We start from the raw sequence: 14657 nt of genomic DNA on the forward strand, positions 1-14657 counted from the left end.
TCACAGGCCCAGCCGCTCCGCGGCACGTGGGATCCTCCCGGACCGGGGCACGAACCCGCGTCCCCTGCATCGGCAGGCGGACTCCCAACCACTGCGCCACCAGGGAAGCCCTAAAGAATGAAAATTTAAACTACACACTTCCTCTGACTTACTGGAGTCTAAATCCCTCTCTATATGATGCATGTTCAAACTGAATATTCATATATTAAGACAGAACAGAGAGGTAAAATGATAACTCAAAAAGAGAGATAGGGCTTCCCTGGTGGCGCAGTGGTTGAGAGTCCGCCTGCCGATGCAGGGGACATGGGTTCGTGCCCCGGTCCGGGAAGATCCCACGTGCCGCGGAGCGGCTGGGCCTGTGAACCATGGCCGCTGAGCCTGCGCGTCCGGAGCCTGTGCTCCGCAACGGGAGAGGCCACAACAGTGAGAGGCCCGCGTACCGCAAAAAAAAAAAAAAGTTTTCTGAAGAATTAGTACTGCGCGTCCGGAGCCAGTGCTCCGCAACGGGAGAGGCCACAATAGTGAGAGGCCCGTGTACCGAAAAAAAAAAAAAAAAAAAGAGGGATAATGCTTTTAAAGGCATTTTAATACTTAAAATCAATTGTGTTACTGACACAGGAGTACAGAGGCCATAAAAAATGTTCTGAGTCCTAAAGTAATTCTTAGCAACTGCCAATATTTCCAAGTTATTCAGTTTTATTGCCAAAAAATATACTTGGATAATGTTGTCTAAGCTTGTTAAAGACATGTCTTTATTACATTATTAATAAATATCATATCCTTTTCTTTTAGGGGACGAAGGGAATAGAATAATAGACGAAATATCCAATAAAAGGTTTGGGGATTTTTATAAAACTCTAGCCAAAAACATGTTCATTATACTTTAAAAGAGTAAATATTATGGCATATGAATTATATCTCAATTTTTTAAAAAACATTGCTCATTTTGCTATTTAGTGTCCATTATCAAAAGGAGCAACATGACAGTGGCTTAATAAAAGATCTGGAAACTTTAATTCCTAATAATCTAATAATGCAGAAATAACAGCATAACCTAAAGAAATATATCATTAATTTGTCCCTTAGATTTTTCTCTTTTAGGTATCAGCTCTCAACTGACCACTGATTAAGTGCTAGATTCCAATAATTTCATGCTTGAATTCTCTAAAATGCTAATTTATCATTATAAATGCTTGATATAAGACACATAAGTAGGGGGTGACTTGAGCAAGACAGTAGAATAGGAAGCTCAAGACTCTCCTTCTCACACTGAGACACCAAATTAACTACAATACATAGACCAATTCCCTTTGTGAGAAAACCCAAAAGTTAAGAGGCTCCTGTGCCACAGGCAAGCATGAAACCCGCTGCATCAAAGCCAACAAGAAAATTCATGGCACCCACTCTCCAGAGCCTCCCTGCCCCAGGCACAGCATGATCAGGAGGAAACTCCCACCTGCCCCAGCTTCTTCCAGAGGAGGGGAAAAGTTGGAGCATGTGTCTAACATTCTGACTTTTCAGAGGGCTGCCCGAGGGACTGGTTTCTGTCTGGTCTGTCTCAGAGGGCATACTTCCAATCTCATTTTATGAGGCCTACATTACCCTGATACCAAAGCCAACGACAAGAAATAAGACTACAGGCCAATATCCCTGATGAATGTAGATGCAAAAATCCTCAACAAAATACTAGCAAACTGAATCCAACAGCACATTGAAAGGATTATACACCATGACCAAGTGGGACTCATCCTTGGGATGCAAGGATGTTTCAACATTTAAAAAAACAAAAAAAGATTCACCACATTAATAGAACAAAGTAGAAAAATATCGCATGATCATATTTGACAAAATTTAACACATTTCATGATAAAAACACTCAACAGACTAGAAATAAAAGGAAATTAATTCAACATAATAAAAACCATGTATGACAAGCCCATAGTTAGCATCATACTTAATGGTACAAAACTGAAAGCTTTTCCTCTAAGATCAGGAGCAAGGCAAGAATGTCATGTTCACCATTAATATTCAACATAATACTGTAGTCCTAGCTAGAGCAACTAGGAAAGAAAAAGAAAAGGCATCACAGTTTTAGAAAGGAAGAAGTAAAATTATCTCTGCTTGCAAATAACATAATCTTATATGTAGAAAACCCTAAAAGATTCCACCAAAAAAAAATGTTAGAAATAATAAACAAGTTGAGTAAAGTTTCAGGATAAAAAAATCAGCATACAAAAATCAGTAGTAGTTCCATATATTAACAATGAAAACTCTGAGAAGGATATTAAAAAAACAATCCCATTTAAATATATCATTAAAAAGAATAAAACACTTAGGAGGATCTCCCCGGTGGCGCAGTGGTTAAGAATCCGCCTGCCAATGCAGGGGACATGGGTTTGAGCCCTGGTCCAGGAAGATCCCACATGCCGTGGAGCAACTAAGCCCGTGTGCCACAACTATTGAGCCTGTGCTCTGGAGCCCGCGAGCTACAACTACTGAGCCCACGTGCTACAACTACTGAAGCCTGTGCACCTAGAGCCCAAGCTCCACAACAAGAGGAGCCACCACCATGAGAAGCCCGCACACCGCAACGAAGTGTAGCCCCTGCTTGCCGCAACTAGAGAAAGCCTGCGTGCAGCAATGAAGACCCAACACAGCCAACAATAACTAACTAACTAACTAACTAAATAAATTATTTTTTTTAAAAAAAGATTAAAATACTTAGGATTTAACTTAACCAAGGAAGTGAAAGACTTGTACATTGAAAACTATAAAACATTGCTGAAAGAAATTTAAAATAACACAAATAAATGGAAAGACGTCTTGTGTTCATGGATTGGAAGACATAACATTGTTAAAGTATCCATACTACCAGAAGCAATCTACAGCTTCAATGCAATCCCTATCAAAATGCCAATGCCATTTTATATTATTCTGCCATTATTACAGAAATATAAAAACCAATCTGAAAATTCATATAGAACCACAGAGGACCTTGATTAGCCAAAACAATCTTGACAAAGAAGAACAAAGCTAGAGGCCTCATACTCTCTGACTTCAAAACATATTACAATGTTACAGTAATCAAAACAGTATGGTACTGGCCTAAAGACAGACATATGGACAAATGGAACAGAATACAGAGCCCAGAAATAAATCCATGCGTACATGGTCAAATGATCTTCAACAAGGGTGCCATGACTAAACAATGGGGAAAGGATAGTAGTCTCTTCAACTAACAGTGCTGGGAAAACTGAATATCCACATGCAAAATAAAGAAAAAATACTGGATCCTTATCTTATACCATACACAAAAATCAACTCAAAAGAGATCAAGGACTTAAGTGTAAGACCTGAAACTATAAAACTCCTAGAAAAAAATATAGGGGAAAACTTCAAAACACTGACCTTGACAATGATTTCTTGGATTTAACACTGAAAATACAGGCAACAAGAGCAAAAACAGACAAGTGGGACCACATCAAAACTGGAAGTTTCTGTGCAGCAAAGGAAACAATCTCCAGAATAAAAAGAAACCCTACAGAATGGAGAAAATATTTGCAAATCATATATCTGATAAGGAGTTAATATGCAAAGTATATAATGTCCTCTTTACATACAACACAATAACATAAAAACAAATAAACCAATTTTTAAATGGGGCAAAGGACTTGAATAGACATTTCTCTAAAGAAGGCATACAAATGGCCAACAGGTATATGAAAGGATGCTCAACATCGCTAATTCTTAGGGAAATGCAAGACATAAACCACAATGAGATATCTCACACCTGTTAGGATTGCCATTATTGAAACAATAAAAAACAACAAATGCTAGCAATGATGTGGAGAAACTGAAACTCTTGTGTGATGCTGGGAATGTAAAATGGTGCAACCACTGTGGAAAACAGTATGGAGGCTCCTCAAAAAATTAAAAAAGAACTACCATGTAATCTAGCAATTCTACTTCTGGGTATTTATCCAAAAGAATTGAAAATAGGATCTCAAAGAGATATTCACATTCCTATATTCATTGCTGCATCATCCACAATAGCCAAGATGTGGGAAACAATCTAATGGTCCATCCACAGACACATGGATAAAGTGTGGTACGTACATACAATCAAATGTTATTCAGCCCTAAAAAGGAAAGAAATTCTGCCATGTGTGACAATATGGATGAACCTTGAGGACATTAAGCTAAAAGAAATAAGCCAGTCACAGAAGAAAAACACTGTATGATTCCACTTTTATGAGATAGCTAAAGTAGTTAAACCCATAGAAGTGGAAAATAAAATGGTGGTTGTCAGGGTCTGTGAGAAGGGGGAAATGGGATTTGGCTGCTTCAATAGGCATAGAGTTTTAGTCATACAAGATGAAAAAGTTCTAGATATCTGTTGTAAAACAATGTGTATATAATTAACAATAATGTACTGTATACTTAAAAGTTTGTTAAGAGGGCAAGTTTTATATTAAGTGTCTTTTAAATCACAATTTTAAAAAACAGAGCCCATAAATGAGACCAAACTTAGATGGGCAGTTACTCCAAGACAAAGGAGGCAAGAATATACAATGGGGAAAAAACAGCCCCTTCAATAAATTGTGTTGAGAAAATTAGGCAGCTACATGCAAAAGAATCAAATTGGACTACTTTTTCACACCATACACAAAAATAAATTCAGAATGGATTAAAGACTTAAATTTAAAACCTGAAACCATAAATTTCTAGAATAAAATATAGGGAGTACACTCTTTGACATTGGTCTTAGTAATGTATTTTTGGATATGTCTCCTCAGGCAAGGGAAATAAAAGCAAAAATAAACAAATGGGACTACATCAAACTAAAAAGCTTTTGAACAGCAAAGGAAACTATCAACAAAATGAAAAGGCTGCCTACTGAATGGGAGAAGATTTTGCAAACAACATATCCAATAAGGGTTAATATCCAAAATGTGCAAAAACTCATATAACTCAACATCAATAAAACAAACAACCCGATTAAAAAATGGGCAGAGGATATGAATAGACATTCTTCCAAAGAAGATATACAGATGGCCAACAGGTACATGAAAAGATGCTCAATATCACAGAAATGCAAATCAAAACCACAATGAGATACCACCTCACACCTGTAAGAATGACTATTGTCAAGAAGACAACAAATAACAAGTGTTGGTAAGGATATGGAGAAAAGGGAAACCTTGTACACTATTGGTAGGAATATAAATTGGTGCAGCTACTACAGAAAACAGTATGAAGCTTCCTCAAAAGCTTAAAAATAAAACTACCATACAATGTGGCAATTCCACTCCTGGTATTTGTCCAAAGAAAACAAATACACTAATTAGAAAAGATATATGCACCCCTATGTTCATTGCAGCATTATTCACAATAGCCAAGATATGAAAGGAACCTAAATGCCAATCAAAAGATGAATGAATAAGGAAGAAGTGGTATATGTATATATTTATACACAATGGAATATTACTCAGCCATAAAAAGGAATGAAATCTTGCCATTTGCCACAGTGTGCATGAACCTAGAGGGAATTAAACTAAGTGAAATAAGTCAGACAGAGAAAGACAAATACTGTATGATTTCACTTACATGTGCAATCTAAAAAACAAAACAAATGATCAAACATAACAAAACAGAAAGAGTTATAGATATGGAACAAACAGGTGGTTACCAGAGGGGAGGGAGGCGGGGGAAAGAAAGAAATAGGAAAGGGAGATTAAGAGGTACAAAATTCCAGTTGCAAAATCAATGAGTCATGGCTACAAAATGTACAGCATGGGGAACATAGTCAATAACTATGTAATATCTTTCTATGGTGAGATATCAAAACTAGACTTATTGTGGTGATCAATTTGAAATGTACTGACATACTGAATCACTATGCTGTGTAACAGGAACTAGCATAGCGTTGTGGGTCAATTATACTTCAAAAACTAACTGACTCATAGAAAAAAAGATCAGATTTGTGGTTGCCAGAGGCAGCGGGTAAGAGAAGAAGGAATTGGATGAAGGCAGTCAAAAAGTATGAACTTTCAGTTATAAGATAAATATGTACTAGGAAAACAAACAAACAAACAGAAAGACACAGAAGTGGCAGAGGTGACATTCCATTGCAGAAGGGGAAGTTAAGAACCTTACCTGCATTCTTAGGAATGAAAGGCCAGGTGATTGCTACACAGAAGAGTGAAGTCGGGATTTTAGGGTACTTTTGATTTTAATGTACTTCTGTTAGATATGTTCATCTGAAGGAGCCTTGCATAGCTGAACAGAAGAATGACAGATAAGAATCCCCTGGTAGCCCTCAGGTCCTAATCATTCCAGAACATCTATCACGGTGAAACTTTTAAGTATGAATTAGAGATATTAGATATTAGACTGGTTTTTAAATGTCTAAAAAATTTCATAGATGTGCTTACTATTCTTCTGTAAATAACTGTATTTCTAATATGCTTAATATAAATGACCTGTATGTTTATTTAAGATTTTTAATTGTAATACTAGATATTCTGTACTGCCTGCCTCCCCTATACCCACACCTGACTAGCCTGAGTGGGAGACGTTGTCCCAGGACAACTCACATACAAACTGGCCAGGGATCTACAACTTAAAATAACTTAGTTTAAAACTGAGGTTAAAAATTGAGTTAAGGGACTTCCCTGGTGGCGCAGTTGTTAAGAATCCGCCTGCCAATGCAGGGGGACACGGGTTGGAGCCCTGTTCTGGGAAGATCCCACATGCCCCGGAGCAGCTAGGCCCATGTGCCACAACTACTGAGACTGCGCTCTAGAGCCTGTGCTCTGCAGCAAGAGAAGCCACCACAAGGAGAAGCCTGCGAACCACAGCAAAGAGTAGTCCCTGCTCACCACAACTAGCGAAAGCCTGCATGCAGCAGCGAAGACCCAACACAGCCAAAAATAAATAAATAAATTAATTTAAAAAAATTGAGTCAAATTTTTGACTGGATGCCATGAGGTAGAGAGAAGTCTAACCAACTGTAGCTCTGTGCAAGCCAAAGTTCTGAGGGAACCAGAATTATGAGTCTAAGTGTTTCTGGAGGGTTGCCTCAGTCATAGATAGAAGAATAAAAAATTCAGTTTGCCATATCTTTTAGGATATCCCCTAAAACTGACATAGAGCTATTGTATTCACACTTAAGGCATCATACAATATATACACATACTTTTCATTCTGCTTTTGGAAATACATACAGTTCCTACCCATATTTAAAAGTCAGGAAAGCCCTCTTCTCTCAATTTTGCTTTTACTTTTCTCTTAAATGTGTAAATCAGTATTAAAGATCAATGGTACTGAGAATGGTAAAGTCTGGCAAAAGGGCTACTATAAACTTTATAGATAGAATTTTTACAAACAGTAAATTAATATAATTATGTAGAAACTGTACTTTTGAAACCATCAAAAAGGCCATTCTAATCTAATGACATCTGTTTGACTGTTTACTGATATTATACAAACATGTCCCTCACCAGTGACTTACCTGTAGAATTTATCTCTGGTGAAACTGCTTAGCAGGCCAAGTCTGTCATGGCGCCTCCCCTTAGTTACCTCTTGGCCGTCCAGTACTGCTGTGTTACATCCTTTGTACTTCCCCAATCCTTAAGCCATTGCTCTAGGATTTTTCTAGATCAGCTTCCTCCTTAACAAAATGTAGCTGTCCTGAGCCCAGCCAGATTACAGGCTTAGACATCTAATAAAAGTGAATTTACTTAAAAGATTTATGACTGATAATATCAGTAGTTTCAAGTGTAAGCCTTCCAGATAACACCTAGGCCTGAAATGCACAAACTTAAAGGAAAAACTGAGTGGGAATTTTAGGCAGCATTTGAGCAATAGGGATTGCATTGAAGCTGCAGATTGCTTTGGGTAGTAAAGTCATTTTCACAATATTGATTCTTCCAATCCAAAAGCATGGTATATTTCCCCATCTGTTTATGCCATCTTTGATTTCTTTCATCAGTGTTTTATAGTTTTCTGAGTATAAGTCTTTTGCCTCCTTAGGTAGGTTGATTCCTAGGTATTTTATTTAGTTTTTGCGATGGTAAATGGGATTGTTTCCTTAATTTCTCTTTCATGTAGATGCAAAAATCCTCAACAAAATACTAGCAAACTGAATCCAACAGCACATTGAAAGGATTATACACCATGACCAAGTGGGACTCATCCTTGGGATGCAAGGATGTTTCAACATTTAAAAAAACAAAAAAAGATTCACCACATTAATAGAACAAAGTAGAAAAATATCGCATGATCATATTTGACAAAATTTAACACATTTCATGATAAAAACACTCAACAGACTAGAAATAAAAGGAAATTAATTCAACATAATAAAAACCATGTATGACAAGCCCATAGTTAGCATCATACTTAATGGTACAAAACTGAAAGCTTTTCCTCTAAGATCAGGAGCAAGGCAAGAATGTCATGTTCACCATTAATATTCAACATAATACTGTAGTCCTAGCTAGAGCAACTAGGAAAGAAAAAGAAAAGGCATCACAGTTTTAGAAAGGAAGAAGTAAAATTATCTCTGCTTGCAAATAACATAATCTTATATGTAGAAAACCCTAAAAGATTCCACCAAAAAAAAATGTTAGAAATAATAAACAAGTTGAGTAAAGTTTCAGGATAAAAAAATCAGCATACAAAAATCAGTAGTAGTTCCATATATTAACAATGAAAACTCTGAGAAGGATATTAAAAAAACAATCCCATTTAAATATATCATTAAAAAGAATAAAACACTTAGGAGGATCTCCCCGGTGGCGCAGTGGTTAAGAATCCGCCTGCCAATGCAGGGGACATGGGTTTGAGCCCTGGTCCAGGAAGATCCCACATGCCGTGGAGCAACTAAGCCCGTGTGCCACAACTATTGAGCCTGTGCTCTGGAGCCCGCGAGCTACAACTACTGAGCCCACGTGCTACAACTACTGAAGCCTGTGCACCTAGAGCCCAAGCTCCACAACAAGAGGAGCCACCACCATGAGAAGCCCGCACACCGCAACGAAGTGTAGCCCCTGCTTGCCGCAACTAGAGAAAGCCTGCGTGCAGCAATGAAGACCCAACACAGCCAACAATAACTAACTAACTAACTAACTAAATAAATTATTTTTTTTAAAAAAAGATTAAAATACTTAGGATTTAACTTAACCAAGGAAGTGAAAGACTTGTACATTGAAAACTATAAAACATTGCTGAAAGAAATTTAAAATAACACAAATAAATGGAAAGACGTCTTGTGTTCATGGATTGGAAGACATAACATTGTTAAAGTATCCATACTACCAGAAGCAATCTACAGCTTCAATGCAATCCCTATCAAAATGCCAATGCCATTTTATATTATTCTGCCATTATTACAGAAATATAAAAACCAATCTGAAAATTCATATAGAACCACAGAGGACCTTGATTAGCCAAAACAATCTTGACAAAGAAGAACAAAGCTAGAGGCCTCATACTCTCTGACTTCAAAACATATTACAATGTTACAGTAATCAAAACAGTATGGTACTGGCCTAAAGACAGACATATGGACAAATGGAACAGAATACAGAGCCCAGAAATAAATCCATGCGTACATGGTCAAATGATCTTCAACAAGGGTGCCATGACTAAACAATGGGGAAAGGATAGTAGTCTCTTCAACTAACAGTGCTGGGAAAACTGAATATCCACATGCAAAATAAAGAAAAAATACTGGATCCTTATCTTATACCATACACAAAAATCAACTCAAAAGAGATCAAGGACTTAAGTGTAAGACCTGAAACTATAAAACTCCTAGAAAAAAATATAGGGGAAAACTTCAAAACACTGACCTTGACAATGATTTCTTGGATTTAACACTGAAAATACAGGCAACAAGAGCAAAAACAGACAAGTGGGACCACATCAAAACTGGAAGTTTCTGTGCAGCAAAGGAAACAATCTCCAGAATAAAAAGAAACCCTACAGAATGGAGAAAATATTTGCAAATCATATATCTGATAAGGAGTTAATATGCAAAGTATATAATGTCCTCTTTACATACAACACAATAACATAAAAACAAATAAACCAATTTTTAAATGGGGCAAAGGACTTGAATAGACATTTCTCTAAAGAAGGCATACAAATGGCCAACAGGTATATGAAAGGATGCTCAACATCGCTAATTCTTAGGGAAATGCAAGACATAAACCACAATGAGATATCTCACACCTGTTAGGATTGCCATTATTGAAACAATAAAAAACAACAAATGCTAGCAATGATGTGGAGAAACTGAAACTCTTGTGTGATGCTGGGAATGTAAAATGGTGCAACCACTGTGGAAAACAGTATGGAGGCTCCTCAAAAAATTAAAAAAGAACTACCATGTAATCTAGCAATTCTACTTCTGGGTATTTATCCAAAAGAATTGAAAATAGGATCTCAAAGAGATATTCACATTCCTATATTCATTGCTGCATCATCCACAATAGCCAAGATGTGGGAAACAATCTAATGGTCCATCCACAGACACATGGATAAAGTGTGGTACGTACATACAATCAAATGTTATTCAGCCCTAAAAAGGAAAGAAATTCTGCCATGTGTGACAATATGGATGAACCTTGAGGACATTAAGCTAAAAGAAATAAGCCAGTCACAGAAGAAAAACACTGTATGATTCCACTTTTATGAGATAGCTAAAGTAGTTAAACCCATAGAAGTGGAAAATAAAATGGTGGTTGTCAGGGTCTGTGAGAAGGGGGAAATGGGATTTGGCTGCTTCAATAGGCATAGAGTTTTAGTCATACAAGATGAAAAAGTTCTAGATATCTGTTGTAAAACAATGTGTATATAATTAACAATAATGTACTGTATACTTAAAAGTTTGTTAAGAGGGCAAGTTTTATATTAAGTGTCTTTTAAATCACAATTTTAAAAAACAGAGCCCATAAATGAGACCAAACTTAGATGGGCAGTTACTCCAAGACAAAGGAGGCAAGAATATACAATGGGGAAAAAACAGCCCCTTCAATAAATTGTGTTGAGAAAATTAGGCAGCTACATGCAAAAGAATCAAATTGGACTACTTTTTCACACCATACACAAAAATAAATTCAGAATGGATTAAAGACTTAAATTTAAAACCTGAAACCATAAATTTCTAGAATAAAATATAGGGAGTACACTCTTTGACATTGGTCTTAGTAATGTATTTTTGGATATGTCTCCTCAGGCAAGGGAAATAAAAGCAAAAATAAACAAATGGGACTACATCAAACTAAAAAGCTTTTGAACAGCAAAGGAAACTATCAACAAAATGAAAAGGCTGCCTACTGAATGGGAGAAGATTTTGCAAACAACATATCCAATAAGGGTTAATATCCAAAATGTGCAAAAACTCATATAACTCAACATCAATAAAACAAACAACCCGATTAAAAAATGGGCAGAGGATATGAATAGACATTCTTCCAAAGAAGATATACAGATGGCCAACAGGTACATGAAAAGATGCTCAATATCACAGAAATGCAAATCAAAACCACAATGAGATACCACCTCACACCTGTAAGAATGACTATTGTCAAGAAGACAACAAATAACAAGTGTTGGTAAGGATATGGAGAAAAGGGAAACCTTGTACACTATTGGTAGGAATATAAATTGGTGCAGCTACTACAGAAAACAGTATGAAGCTTCCTCAAAAGCTTAAAAATAAAACTACCATACAATGTGGCAATTCCACTCCTGGTATTTGTCCAAAGAAAACAAATACACTAATTAGAAAAGATATATGCACCCCTATGTTCATTGCAGCATTATTCACAATAGCCAAGATATGAAAGGAACCTAAATGCCAATCAAAAGATGAATGAATAAGGAAGAAGTGGTATATGTATATATTTATACACAATGGAATATTACTCAGCCATAAAAAGGAATGAAATCTTGCCATTTGCCACAGTGTGCATGAACCTAGAGGGAATTAAACTAAGTGAAATAAGTCAGACAGAGAAAGACAAATACTGTATGATTTCACTTACATGTGCAATCTAAAAAACAAAACAAATGATCAAACATAACAAAACAGAAAGAGTTATAGATATGGAACAAACAGGTGGTTACCAGAGGGGAGGGAGGCGGGGGAAAGAAAGAAATAGGAAAGGGAGATTAAGAGGTACAAAATTCCAGTTGCAAAATCAATGAGTCATGGCTACAAAATGTACAGCATGGGGAACATAGTCAATAACTATGTAATATCTTTCTATGGTGAGATATCAAAACTAGACTTATTGTGGTGATCAATTTGAAATGTACTGACATACTGAATCACTATGCTGTGTAACAGGAACTAGCATAGCGTTGTGGGTCAATTATACTTCAAAAACTAACTGACTCATAGAAAAAAAGATCAGATTTGTGGTTGCCAGAGGCAGCGGGTAAGAGAAGAAGGAATTGGATGAAGGCAGTCAAAAAGTATGAACTTTCAGTTATAAGATAAATATGTACTAGGAAAACAAACAAACAAACAGAAAGACACAGAAGTGGCAGAGGTGACATTCCATTGCAGAAGGGGAAGTTAAGAACCTTACCTGCATTCTTAGGAATGAAAGGCCAGGTGATTGCTACACAGAAGAGTGAAGTCGGGATTTTAGGGTACTTTTGATTTTAATGTACTTCTGTTAGATATGTTCATCTGAAGGAGCCTTGCATAGCTGAACAGAAGAATGACAGATAAGAATCCCCTGGTAGCCCTCAGGTCCTAATCATTCCAGAACATCTATCACGGTGAAACTTTTAAGTATGAATTAGAGATATTAGATATTAGACTGGTTTTTAAATGTCTAAAAAATTTCATAGATGTGCTTACTATTCTTCTGTAAATAACTGTATTTCTAATATGCTTAATATAAATGACCTGTATGTTTATTTAAGATTTTTAATTGTAATACTAGATATTCTGTACTGCCTGCCTCCCCTATACCCACACCTGACTAGCCTGAGTGGGAGACGTTGTCCCAGGACAACTCACATACAAACTGGCCAGGGATCTACAACTTAAAATAACTTAGTTTAAAACTGAGGTTAAAAATTGAGTTAAGGGACTTCCCTGGTGGCGCAGTTGTTAAGAATCCGCCTGCCAATGCAGGGGGACACGGGTTGGAGCCCTGTTCTGGGAAGATCCCACATGCCCCGGAGCAGCTAGGCCCATGTGCCACAACTACTGAGACTGCGCTCTAGAGCCTGTGCTCTGCAGCAAGAGAAGCCACCACAAGGAGAAGCCTGCGAACCACAGCAAAGAGTAGTCCCTGCTCACCACAACTAGCGAAAGCCTGCATGCAGCAGCGAAGACCCAACACAGCCAAAAATAAATAAATAAATTAATTTAAAAAAATTGAGTCAAATTTTTGACTGGATGCCATGAGGTAGAGAGAAGTCTAACCAACTGTAGCTCTGTGCAAGCCAAAGTTCTGAGGGAACCAGAATTATGAGTCTAAGTGTTTCTGGAGGGTTGCCTCAGTCATAGATAGAAGAATAAAAAATTCAGTTTGCCATATCTTTTAGGATATCCCCTAAAACTGACATAGAGCTATTGTATTCACACTTAAGGCATCATACAATATATACACATACTTTTCATTCTGCTTTTGGAAATACATACAGTTCCTACCCATATTTAAAAGTCAGGAAAGCCCTCTTCTCTCAATTTTGCTTTTACTTTTCTCTTAAATGTGTAAATCAGTATTAAAGATCAATGGTACTGAGAATGGTAAAGTCTGGCAAAAGGGCTACTATAAACTTTATAGATAGAATTTTTACAAACAGTAAATTAATATAATTATGTAGAAACTGTACTTTTGAAACCATCAAAAAGGCCATTCTAATCTAATGACATCTGTTTGACTGTTTACTGATATTATACAAACATGTCCCTCACCAGTGACTTACCTGTAGAATTTATCTCTGGTGAAACTGCTTAGCAGGCCAAGTCTGTCATGGCGCCTCCCCTTAGTTACCTCTTGGCCGTCCAGTACTGCTGTGTTACATCCTTTGTACTTCCCCAATCCTTAAGCCATTGCTCTAGGATTTTTCTAGATCAGCTTCCTCCTTAACAAAATGTAGCTGTCCTGAGCCCAGCCAGATTACAGGCTTAGACATCTAATAAAAGTGAATTTACTTAAAAGATTTATGACTGATAATATCAGTAGTTTCAAGTGTAAGCCTTCCAGATAACACCTAGGCCTGAAATGCACAAACTTAAAGGAAAAACTGAGTGGGAATTTTAGGCAGCATTTGAGCAATAGGGATTGCATTGAAGCTGCAGATTGCTTTGGGTAGTAAAGTCATTTTCACAATATTGATTCTTCCAATCCAAAAGCATGGTATATTTCCCCATCTGTTTATGCCATCTTTGATTTCTTTCATCAGTGTTTTATAGTTTTCTGAGTATAAGTCTTTTGCCTCCTTAGGTAGGTTGATTCCTAGGTATTTTATTTAGTTTTTGCGATGGTAAATGGGATTGTTTCCTTAATTTCTCTTTCTGTATTTTTGTTCTTAGTGTATAGGAATGCCAGAGATTTCTGTGCATTAATTTTGTATCCTGCAACCTTACCAAATTCATTGATTAGTTCTAGTAGTTTTCT

The sequence above is a fragment of the Physeter macrocephalus genome, chromosome 4 (assembly GCF_002837175.3).
Source record: "Physeter macrocephalus isolate SW-GA chromosome 4, ASM283717v5, whole genome shotgun sequence".
Classification (NCBI taxonomy): Eukaryota; Metazoa; Chordata; class Mammalia; order Artiodactyla; family Physeteridae; genus Physeter; species Physeter macrocephalus.